This window comes from Oncorhynchus kisutch, linkage group LG14, assembly GCF_002021735.2.
Source record: "Oncorhynchus kisutch isolate 150728-3 linkage group LG14, Okis_V2, whole genome shotgun sequence".
Classification (NCBI taxonomy): domain Eukaryota; kingdom Metazoa; phylum Chordata; class Actinopteri; order Salmoniformes; family Salmonidae; genus Oncorhynchus; species Oncorhynchus kisutch.
The window spans coordinates 35010254-35023333 of record NC_034187.2 but is presented as its reverse complement, the minus strand read 5'-3'; the positions used below and the strand labels follow the sequence as shown (position 1 = coordinate 35023333).

The following is a 13080-nucleotide window of genomic DNA, read 5'->3' as shown; positions in this document are numbered from 1 at the left end:
GGTCAGGAGGTCAGGTCAGATCCCCTGAAGGGAGTAATAAGGGTTCCTTTTCCTGTGGAACCATAAGATGTAAGTATTGGAGAGAAGGAGGAGTGTCTTAAGTGCGATACATATATATATACCTGTGATGGTGAGAAATGTTTGTGTCACGACTTCCGCCGAAGTCGGTCCTTCTCCTTGTTCGGGTGGTGTTCGGCGGTCGACGTCACCGGCTTTCTAGTCACCATCGATCTATGTTTCAGTTTCGTTTTGTTTTGTCTGTATTACACACACACCTGGTTTCTGTTACATATCACGTTCCTTATTTAACCCTCTGGCATACATTCCTGTTCTGTCCGTGATTGTTCATGTCGTTAGTGGTTGTGTTTTGTGCTAGTGTTTTTTGTATGTTCCTATTTGGAATTTTGCTTGATATTTTGAGTAAACTCAGTTATGTTACTCAATACCCGTGTCCTGCGTCTGACTCCGCTATAACTCTGCACCCAATCGCTGATAGTTTGGCTGTCTGAATACAGCTGTGTCGACCCTTTGGGAAGATTTAAAATTGCTTAAGCTTCTCTAGTGTCCGTGAGTTATTCACTCTGAAAAATAAGAACCTAACTGCGGAAAATATGGAGTGTAGGGGTTGGTGATGTTCTCTAGTTGCGCCGTGATTGGTTCAGTGTTCTGTCACTCATGGGGACACTATGTAGTCACAAAATCTACGTGGAGAGCTTGAAAATTCAAGCCACTTGGGTGCTGCCATAGAGTTACTTTCGAAGTGCCCATCCAAGAAGGCTCAAGGTCATTGGACACAATATCACATTATATCTACTGTAGCTTTGATTGGACAGATCATGTCAACATCATACTTTCAGAATCTTAGCTAGCAAGCTAGCAGTCATCATTATGAATCAAGCCGACAATCTACTGGCAAATCCTTTTCAATCCTTGTCATATGAAGATAAATTATGAAGATAAATTATAGATAAAACATATCAGTGCTTATCGGCCATTGCACATAAACATTACACAACAAGTTGGAAATCTTATATTCAACAATGAGTGTTTTGGAAGGAATTAGCGGCTGACTGCAAGCAAGCATTAGAGTGGGTGTGTGGGTGTGTGGTCCAAGTCTGGGTTTAAGGGTCTCTTTTCCAAGCATAAATGGATAAACATTCAACATTGGCCATCCTGTCAATCCAGCATGATTTCTGCCGCATTCAAAACAACAGGAAGCTTAGAACTGGAAAATCTCAGACTTCAGTGAGTTCAAGACAACTGGGAACTCTGTAAAAAATTAGCTCCAACTGGGAAAATACGTTTTGAATGGTTTTCCAACTCGGAATTCCAAGTCTGGAATTTGGGCCTCTTTCTTGAGCTCTGACCTGAAGATCACTGACGTCATGATTCAAACTTATTTTTTTCTGAGTTGCCAATTGTCTTGAAAGCACCATAAATCCAGAGAATCCCAGACTTTGACCACAAAGTTTGATGACAAAACTTGCCCACGACTTCCTGTTCAAGTGAGCACAGCACAACAAGGTGAGTCCAAAAATGTATTGTATGCTGCTGCATAAATTATGTAATATACCAGGGAGATATGTATACTATAGCTAAGAGAGTAATTCTAAGTGTATGTTGTGTAGTAAGCTGTTAGTAGCCCATGTGCCTCACCCTAATAATTTGGTCCCTATTCCCCTCATAACGTTTTGACTTGGTGGTGCACATATAGCCTGTTTTAGAGAAATGTCATCAAATATTGTAAGAGCTTTCATTGTCTGCTATTATACCCCCTTTATTTATCCTACGTTTCTGACTTGGTGTACAGAGATAATACTGTAGGAACGGCCCATGTTCTGAATTCTGTCGCTGTACATTTCAAAAGTGCTGAACAAATAGTGATATAGACTACATCCGTCCTAGCTCGCTCATTAATGTCTTCATCGAAATTATAGATTGCCTCTATTCCGCTCGTCGTCCCTTTATGCCATGGTTTGTACATCTCAATTGTCACGATTAAACACATTTGTTCAAGAAAGTCAGCCATATCAGCTATGTTTTTTTAAAGGCAGTAAATGAGGCTAAATGAACTGTTTTGCTGCCAGACAAGGCTCTGCTGATAGCCAGGTGTAGCAATGGTAAGGGGTTGGGAATGCTGTTGGGACTATGGTTGCCCTAACAGTTTGTGAGCATTTGTGAACATTTTATTGCAATACAGAGTGGGAAATTGACTGTGCGTTTGGACAATTAATAGACACTGCAAAGTCTACAAAGAGAGTGCACAATTTTTCTGGTTATGAGGTTGGGAGATAGCGAACCTATCTAGCTAGCTAGATAAAGTCAAATTAATGAAATTGCTAGGTGGATAGTATTGCAGAGAAACAACAAAACATTTTGGTTTTATTTTTTGATTAAGAAGGAATCAATAGGCTACATAACTTAATCAAATGAATTTACAACATACCTCCTGCGAGTCCTTGCCTGGTAATCGTTGCCTGGTCCAGTCAGTGTGCCCACTGTGACCACTGACAGATCTTTTCTATAAATAATTACGATAGAATGTGGGCTAAAAATGAAGTTTAGTGATTAATTTAACATCTGAAAAATAATACAAAATTGACAAATCTGAGGGGGCACATACCCTTGTGCCCCATATGGGCATGATGCCACTGTCCACGCTAGCCACTGGGAGGATGCTCTTGTGCATCCTCTGCTGAAGTAGGTAATTAATGGGAGGAGGACACTCATTTGTTCACCTACAATCATTGACACTATCCTAGACCCCTCAACTACTTAGTGGTTTACGAGTTACGGAGGAGAGGAGGACGGAGGAGTCAAGGAGAGAATGGCATAGCTGCGGGAAGATGTTTTGAGTAGGGCGTGCTGACTGAAAAAAAATCACCTTGATAATAAAGTTACTACTTTTCCAATATTTCTCTATTTTCTTTCTCTGCATTGTTGGGAATGGCCCGTAAGTTAGCATTTCACTGTTAGCTTACACTTGTTGTTTACGAAGCATGTGATGAATAAAATTTGATTTGATTTCAACTCCATCTCCACCGCAGCACCAGCACCCCTACTTCCTGTGGCTATGGACGATGGGCTTTAGACCAATAGAGAATCTCCCAATGCCAACCATAAGAACACAGTGATAGACATTTTAAATGCTACTGCTCTTTCACCATTTCAGCTACAAACATTAAAACAACTTCAACATTTTCAAAACTTTATAAATGACAACTATTTACATTTTCATGAATTACCATAAATAACCCACCAACAGTAATATTATAGGCCTAACTCTAGAACCATTCAAGCTAGAGACACCCAACCAACTTTCACCTGTTCCAGCTATCCTTTCTATCAACCATATTACTTCAAGACAAGCTAGCAAGCACACATATTTTCTTTAGGATATGTAATTTTCGAGTATTCAGTTGACCTTAGTCACCGCAGGTGAATTATAGCTTCCATGTAAGACCACTACTACGGACGGGGAATGGACATATGAACCGAATTGCGTTGTGGTTAAAAGCTTATATTTACCGCATGAGGTCGCTATAAGAGCTGCTTATCTGTAAAACTTTTCTTTGCCATTTACCAGGCAAAATATCCCCATAAATATATTTTGAACAACATAAACTAGACTAACTGTATAATTATTATTGTTCGAAAAATGTCCCCATCGTGCTCATGGAATCAACCTTCTCTGAAGAGGAAGGTAGAGAGAATAATTGTCTCAAACTCTTCAAATTGTAAACCAGTGAATTCATATCAAAAGACAATGATTATAAACACAAAGGCTATTTGTATTGCTGACAGTCACACCCCAAAAACGTATAAGAAGAGGTCTCAGAGGTGTCGTTTCTGGGATGTTTCTGATAAACTGTAGGTTTCCATTTGATTGGAAGGCTGAACAGGTGGTTTGGGAGATGAGCAGTGTTGCCCAACGTCACAATCGGTGGTGGTATAAATTCCCCCGGGTTTGTCCTCCAGTCATTTATCTTGAGAAAAGCCTGAGGTAGGATAGCTACATTACGCGCAATTGTTGTTGTTAAGAAACCGATAACAAGATGACTAAAATGTTGATGGCTTACATTGGATTTCTTCTCCTTGCCATGCATTTTTCATCACAGGTAGACCTTTTCTTCTAATTTACTTTTTTACCATGTTTTGTTTCAGATTAACCCAGATTTTAATTAGACTACCCATTCTGGACAGCAAATGTATTTCAACAGGACCGGTTCAACTTTCATTGTGGCTTATTAATCAGGCATTTGTTACCATAAATGTATGATTTTCGACATTGACAATCGAATGATGGCGTGTATAATTGACCTCAGATGTTTTCAGTCAGTATGATTGACAACATGTTGGCAAAATCTAGTGTGCCAGCGCTATGTGGAACGGTGACGCCTCTTCAGATAGGTTACTGAGTCGTTGATCTAAAGTTACCACGTCATGCGTAGGCTGGCTAATTGTAATTTAAGCGCGACGGTATTTTTAAAAATCCTACCCTGCGCAATTAAAATGCAGGACGTTGCCCATTATCCTATAGGCTATGGAAACCGTTGTCCACAAGGTGATGGCACTTACAACATGTCTTAATTAAGGTGCACATTGTTGGGCTATATTTCCATAGAGCTATTGTGTTTTTACTGCCTAGGCTACTCCGTGTGCCTAGCTGAACGTTTACCCTTTGAAAAATTAGTCGTACGAAAGTGAAGTCTTATTGATAATTGTCCCGATTCGTCAAATGTTTCAGGTTTACCTGTTTCCCATGTGACAAGCCCCTCTGCTCTCCCGTTTTAGGTCCACGCGCAAAACACTACCACACAGTCCCCTGCCATGAATGCTACGACCAGAGCTGGCGGTGCGAGTTCCAACATGACCAAGATGCCCGATGTCACCAAGAACAACATTCCCAAAGGAGCCAGTGCATCCTTGCAGTCCAGCTCGGTTGCGCTCATCATACCCATCATGGTGGGGGGATCACTACAGGGGTGCTTCTAGAGGGATGTTGCGCAGTGAATCGACACCGGCAAGACTTGAACATCAGCGGCCGAGATGGGGCAAACATTTTTACTAAGAGCACATTTTGTATATACTTTTCAGAAAGGCAGTCATGTGCGCTCCTAACCGAAGAGATTCGGTGGAGTTCCGTGCTGGACGAGAACTCATTTCTACTTCACTGATGGGAGTTGTTATTTGCCCTCACACCTTCAAACCAGTAGGCCTTCACACCTCGCACACTGGCCCCATGCCCATAGGCCGAACTGTACGGTCCTCTCCATGGAGGCAGTCCATGATGAGTATGTACTGTACGGAACTCTGCTCTTTGAACCGTTTGGTCCCGCTGTTCCTGTGTAGACACCAGGGGGTAGTTTAGTAATTTGTTAAGAAGTTAACATATCTAAAGAAATGTTGGTTGAGGCACTTTGAAAATAAGGTATAAATGAATGTGGCACAGGCTTGATGTACACTTGTGATTTATTTCTAGAATATGGCATTGTATGGGTTAGCATGTGAGATTTAATTGTATAAATCATGATGTGATATGCTTAGATTTGTTTTTAAGGCCAGGTTCAATTAACCTTTAAAATGTAGGATACTTGTGACAATTTTCTTGTATAATAAAAATATTTTAACATGTTTCTTCTCCTGTCTCTAAATTCTAAAGCTTGACCTGACAAGTAATTTGCTCTGTTCCACTTGTGTCCAGCCCCTTTATTGATCACATGGCTAAACCCAGGGATTTCCTTAACGTAGACTAGGTGTGATGTGCCACAAATTAAATCCTTATTTTAGAATGGGGTATAGGAATGTTCACCTTCGGCCAGTTGTAGCATTTATGCTATGTCAACTAGGACCTTTCTTGCATTCCTTGTGGCCAAAACAGTTCAGTTTCCTGACAGTTGACTCACTTGCAGGCTGCTTTAATTAGATTTACTTTACCCTAGCTACATTGACCTGTGACCAGTCCATTTACTAACTAGCCTACAAAGATGTTCAGGGGAAGGCTGGCAATAAAGTATATATTTGAACTAACACTAGTTTCTGGACACTGGGTCTGGTTGGTTGGCTCTCAGCCAAAGGGATGCAAAACTTTTTAGACTGACACCTTACACACAGGCAGATGTGGTGGATTGAGATGCATTCAATGCAACAACATCTTAAACTGAGTTTGGGAATTTAATACTAATTGACCTCAATGGGTTTGAAACAATGCTGTAGATTGGTCATGTTCAATTAGTTTTTTGGGCTTGTATGTTTGGCATTAATGTGTCAGTTTGTAAAAAAACATTTTAAATAAGCTGCATACAGAGTCTCTTTTGCTTTCTTAAGGCAGATCCAAAACGCAGGTGTTTCAGCCTAGCTCAGTGCTTTTGTGGTGGGGTAGCCAGCGGAAATATGTAGTGCGTGTCGGTAATGTTCTCTAGTTGCACCATGATTATCCCTGTTCTGTCACTTGTGGGGAGGAGAGACCTTGAAAATTAAAGCACCTTTGGTGCTGCCATAGTTACATTAGAAGTGTCCATCCGAGAAGGCTCAAGGTCATTGGCCACGGATAACGTGATTTTACATAATTTTATCTACAGTAGCTTTGATTGGAATGTCAACATACTTTCATCTGATCTAGCAGTCATGAATCAAGTCGACAATCTACTGGCAAATCCTTTCTAATCCTTGTCAAATTAAGAGAAATGATAGTGCATCGGTGCTCATTGGACATAAATATTACACAATTTAGGCAGCCACAATTGGTATGTAGTATAGTATGTACATTAATGTATAGTTAAAGTGACTATGCATATATAATAGACAGAGAGTAGCAGCAGCATAAAAGAGGGGTCGGGGGACACACACAATGCAAATAGTCCGGGTAGCCATTTGATTACCTGTTCAGGAGTCTTATGGCTTGGGGGTAAAAACTGTTGAGAAGCCTTTTGGTCCAGACTTGGTGCTCTGGTACCGCTTGCCATGCGGCAGTAGGAATTTCTCTCTATGACTGGGGTGGCTGGGGTCTTTGACCATTTTTAGGGCCTTCCTCTGACACCGCCTGGTGTAGAGGTCCTGGATGGCAGGCAGCTTAGCCCCAGTGATGTACTGGGCCGTACGCCCTACCCTCTGTGGTGCCTTGTGGTCGGAGGCCGAGCATTTGCAGTACCAGGCAATGATGCTCTCGATGTTGCAGCTGTAGACCCTTTTGAGGATCTGAGGGCCCATGCCAAATCTTTATAGTTTCCTCAGGGGGAATAGGTTTTGCCGTGCCCTCTTCACGACTGTCTTGGTGTGTTTGGATCATTCTAGTTTGTTGGTGATGTGGACACCAAGGAACTTGGAGCTCTCAACCTGCTCCACCACAGCCCCGTCGGTGAGAATGAGGGCGTGCTCGGTTCTCCTTTTGCTGTTGAACGCTGAGCTGGAGTCAATGAATAGCATTCTCACATAGGTGTTCCTTTTGTCCAGGTGGGAAAGGACAGTGTGGAATGCAATAGAGATTGCACCATCTGTGGATCTGTTTGGGCGGTATGCAAATTGGAGTGGGTCTAGGGTTCCTGGGATAATGGTGTTGATGTGAGCCATTACCAGCCTTTCAAAGCACTTCATGGCTACGGACGTGAGTGCTACGGGTCTGTAGTCATTAGAGCAAGTTGCTTTCGTGTTCTTGGGCACTGGGACTATGGTGGTCTGCTTGAAACATGTTGGTATTACAGACTCAATCAGGGGCATGTTGAAAATGTCCGTGAAGACACCTGTCAGTTGGTCAGCACATGCCCGGAGCACACGTCCTGGTAATCAAATCAAATCAAATCAAATTTATTTATATAGCCCTTCGTACATCAGCTGATATCTCAAAGTGCTGTACAGAAACCCAGCCTAAAACCCCAAACAGCAAGCAATGCAGGTGCAGAAGCACGGTGGCTAGGAAAAACTCCCTAGAAAGGCCAAAACCTAGGAAGAAACCTAGAGAGGAACCAGGCTATGTGGGGTGGCCAGTCCTCTTCTGGCTGTGCCGGGTGGAGATTATAACAGTATAATGGCCAAGATGTTCAAATGTTCATAAATGACCAGCATGGTCGAATAATAATAAGGCAGAACAGTTGAAACTGGAGCAGCAGCACAGTCAGGTGGAAGTTGAAACTGGAACAGCAGCATGGCCAGGTGGACTGGGGACAGCAAGGAGTCATCATGTCAGGTAGTCCTGGGGCATGGTCCTAGGGCTCAGGTCAGTTGAAACTGGAACAGCAGCATGGCCAGGTGGACTGGGGACAGCAAGGATTCATCATGTCAGGTAGTCCTGGGGCATGGTCCTAGGGCTCAGGTCCTTCCGAGAGAGAGAAAGAAAGAGAGAAGGAGAGAATTAGAGAACGCACACTTAGATTCACACAGGACACCGAATAGGACAGGAGAAGTACTCCAGATATAACAAACTGACCCCAGCCCCCCGACACATAAACTACTGCAACATAAATACTGGAGGCTGAGACAGGAGGGGTCAGGAGACACTGTGGCCCCATCTGAGGACACCCCCGGACAGGGCCAAACAGGAAGGATATACGCTATACGTAATCCGTAATCCGTAATCCGTCTGGCCCAGCAGCCTTGGTAATGTTGACCTGTTCAAAGGTCTTACTCACGTCGGCCATGGAGAGCGTGATCACACAGTCGTCCGGAACAGCTGATGCTCTCATGCATGCCTCAGTGTTGCTTGCCTCGAAACGAGCATAGAATTGATTTAGCTCATCTGGTAGGCTCGTGTCACTGGGCAGCTTGTGGCTGTGCTTCCCTTTATAGTCTATAATAGTTTGCAAGCCCTGTCACATAAAACGAGCGTCGGAGCCGGTGTAGTACAATTCAATCTTAGCCCTGTATTGATGCTTTGCCTGTTTGATGGTTCGTCGGTGGGCATAGCAGGATTTCTCATAAGCTTCCGGGTTAGAGTCCCGCACCTTGAAAGCGGCAGCTCTAGCCTTTAGCTCAGTGCGAATGTTGCCTATCATCCATGGCTTCGGGTTGGGGTATGTACGTACAGTCACTGTGGTGATGACGTCCTCAATGTACTTATTGATAAACCCAGTGACTGATGTGGTGTACTCCTCAATGCCATCGGAAAAATCCCAGAACATGTTCCAGTCTGTGATAGCAAAACAGTCCTGTAGTTTAACATCAGCTTCATCTGACCAATTTCTTTATAGACCGAGTCACTGGTGCTTCCTGCTTTAATGTTTGCTTGCAAGCAGGAATCAGGAGGATATAATTGTGGTCATATTACCAAATGGAGGGGCGAGGGAGAGCTTTGTATGTGTCTCTGTGTGTGGAGTACTGGTGATCTAGATTTTTTTTCTCTCTGGTTGCACATTTAACATGTTGATAGAAATTAGGCAGAACTGATTTAAGTTTCCCTGCATTAAAGTCTCCGGCCACTAGGGGCGATGCCTCTGGGTGAGCGGTTTCCTGTTTGCTTATTTCCTTATACAGCTGACTGAGTGCGGTCTTAGTGCCAGCATCCGTCTACGGTGGTAAATAAACAGCCAAGAAAAAAAAAAAGATGAAAACTCTCTTGGCAAATAGTGTGGTCTGCAGTTTATCATAAGGTACTGTAGGCCTCCCGGGTGGCACAGTGGTTAAGGGCTGTGCCACCAGAGACTCTGGGTTCGCGCTCAGGCTCTGTCGTAACCGGCCGTGACCGGGAGGTCTGTGGGGCGACGCACAATTGGCTTAGCGTCGTCCGGGTTAGGGAGGGGTTGGCCGGTAGGGATGTCCTTGTCTCATCGCGCACCAGCGACTCCTGTGGCGGGCTGGGCGCAGTGCGCGCTAACACAAGGTTGCCAGGTGCACAGTGTTTCCTCCGACACATTGGTGCGGCTGGCTTCCGGGTTGGATGCGTGCTGTGTTAAGAAGCAGTGCGGCTTGGTTGGGTTGTGTATCGGAGGACGCATGACTTTCAACCTTGGTCTCTCCCGAGCCCGTAAGGGAGTTGTAGCGATGAGACAAGATAGTAGCTCCTAAAAAAACAAATGGATACCACGAAATTGGGGAGAAAAATTCAACAACAAAAAAAGTACTGCAATCTAGAGACATCCTTACATTTCGTGCACCAGCTGTTGTTTACAAATATGCACAGACCGCCGCCCCTCATTTTACCGGAGTGTGCTGTTCTATCTAGCCGGTGCAGCGTATATCCCGCTAGCCGAATATCAATGTCGCCATTCAGACACGATTCCGTGAAACATAAGATGTTACAGTTTTTTATGTCCCGTTGGTAGTATATTCGTGATTGTACCTCATCTAATTTAATGTCCAATGATTGCACTTTGGTAAGTAATATTGACGGTGATGGCAGTTTTCCCACTCGCATTCTGTGGATCCTTACGAGGCACTCCGCTCTGTGTCCTGTGTACTTGCGTCGAATCCTCACCCACTCCTCCAATGGTATGACATGATATCCTCCTATTAGCTAGCTAGCTAACATTATGCTGTTTTTAGCTTGCTACATAAATAGATATGCTAGCCTATTAGCCACATTATGACTGACTTGTGATCATTGCCCTGGCTAGTTTGATTGTATTGACATTTTTGTCCAGAATATTCTGTAATTGAAATTGAAACAGTGTAACCTGAATGCAGGCAGCAAACAATGTACCAGGCCATCTGTGATTTACAACCTGATAGCAATATTTTTGGGATTACCAAGAAATATGCCCCCGAATTTTATTAATAATTCATTAATCAAACTTTTACAGATGCACAATCGAGAGCATCCTGTTGGGCTGAATCACCGCCTGGTATGGCAACTGCACCGCCCTCAACCGCAAGACTCTCCAGAGGGTAGTGCAGTCTGCACAACACATTACCGGGTGTAAACTATCTGCCCTCCAGGACACCTACAGCCTATGCCTATCATTAGTCACTTTCAATAAGGCCACTTTAATAATGTTTACATATCCTTCATTACGCATCTCAGATATATATAATGCTCTATACCATCTACTGCATCTTGCCTATGCCACACAGCTATCGCTCACCCATATATTTATATGTACAGTGGGGAGAACAAGTATTTGATACACTGCCGATTTTGGAGGCTTTCCTACTTAGAAAGCATGTAGAGGTCTGTAATTGTCACGTTCTGACCATAGTTCTTGTGTGTTTTCCTTGTTTTAGTGTTGGTCAGGATGTGAGCTGGGTGGGCATTCTATGTTGTGTGTCTAGATTGTCTATTTTTATGTTTGGCCTGATATGGTTCTCAATCAGAGGCAGGTGTTAGTCATTGTCTGTGATTGGGAACCATATTTAGGTAGCCTGTTTTGTGTTGGGTTTTGTGGGTGGTTGTTTCCTGTCTTTGTGTTTTCTGCACCAAATAGGGCTGTTTCGGTTTTCACGTTTATTGGTTTTGTATCCTGTTCATGTTTGAGTTACCTTATTAAATTACCATGAACTATAACCACGCTGCGTTTTGGTCCGCCTCTCCTTCCCAGGAAGAAAGCCGTTACAGTAATTTTTATCATAGGTACACTTCAACTGCGAGAGACGGAATCTAAAACAAAAATCCAGTATATCACATTGGAGGATTTTTAAGTAATTAATTTGCATTTGGAAAAGGTCTGTAAAAACACCAGGCAATTGTTCAGCACAGTGCTTTAACACATGTATTTTGTCTGGGCCTTGGCCTTGGCCTGTGTGCATTACATCACCTGAAAAATGTCAAAACATTTTGCTTTCCTGCACACCTGGTTTACGTCCCTTCATCACTCTACGTGTAGATTATCCTCTGTTCCCCCCCATGTCTGTGTGTGTAATTGTTCGAGAACAAGTTCTCATTTACAACTGCGACCTGGCCAAGATAAAGCATAGCAGTGGGAACAGACAGCTACACAGAGTTACACATGGAGTAAACAATAAACAAGTCAATAACACAGTAGAAAAAAAAGAAAAAAGGAGTCTATATACATTGTGTGCAAAAGGCATGAGGAGGTAGGCGAATAATTAAAATTTTGGCAGATTAACACTGGAGTGATAAATGATCAGATGGTCATGTGCAAGTAGAGATACTGGTGTGCAAAAGAGCAGAAAAGTAAATAAATAGAAACAGTATGGGGATGAGGTAGGTAAATTGGGTGGGCTATTTACCGGTGGACTATGTACAGCTGCAGTAATCGGTTAGCTGCTCACATAGCAGATGTTTAAAGTTGGTGAGGGAAATAAAAGTCTCCAACTTCAACGATTTTTGCAATTCATTCCAGTCACAGGCAGCAGAGAACTGGAAGGAAAGGCGGCCAAATGAGGTGTTGGCTTTAGGGATGATCAGTGAGATACACCTGCTGGAGTGGTGCTACGGGTGGGTGTTGCCATCGTGACCAGTGTACTGAGATAAGGCGGAGCTTTACCTAGCATGGACTTGTAGATGACCTGGAGCCAGTGGGTCTGGCGACGAATATGTAGCGAGGGCCAGCCGACTGGAGCATACAGGTCGCAGTGGTGGGTGGTATAAGGTGCTTTAGTAACAAAGCGGATGGCACTGTGATAAACTGCATCCAGTTTGCTGAGTAGAGTGTTGGAAGCCATTTTGTAGATGACATCGCCAAAGTCGAGGATCGGTAGGATAGTCAGTTTTACTAGGGTAAGTTTGGCTGCGTGAGTGAAGGAGGCTTTGTTGCGAAATAGAAAGCCGATTCTAGATTTGATTTTGGATTTGAGATGTTTGATATGAGTCTGGAAGGAGAGTTTACAGTCTAGCCAGACACCTAGGTACTTATAGATGTCCACATATTCTAGGTCGGAACCATCCAGGGTGGTGATGCTTGTCGGGCATGCGGGTGCAGGCACCGAAAGTTTGAAAAGCATGCATTTGGTTTTACTAGCGCTTCAGAGCAGTTGGAGGCCGCGGAAGGAGTGTTGTATGGCATTGAAGCTCGTTTGGAGGTTAGATAGCATAGTGTCCAAGGAAGGGTCAGAAGTATACAGAATGGTGTCGTCTGCGTAGAGGTGGATCAGGGAATCGCCCGCAGCAAGAGCAACATCATTGATATATACAGAGAAAAGAGTCGGCCCGAGAATTGAACCCTGTGGCACCCCCATAGAGACTGCCAGAGG

At 43.6% G+C, this 13080-nt stretch overlaps 1 long non-coding RNA gene across 1 annotated transcript; it reads left to right on the top strand.

Annotated features, from left to right (window-relative positions):
• Positions 1–3856: 3856 nt before the first annotated feature.
• LOC116353371 (uncharacterized) lies at positions 3857–5551 on the top strand. The gene is made up of 2 exons (XR_004202778.1): positions 3857–4118; positions 4795–5551. It is a non-coding gene; the product is annotated as an uncharacterized LOC116353371 (long non-coding RNA).
• The last annotated feature ends 7529 nt before the right edge of the window (positions 5552–13080 follow it).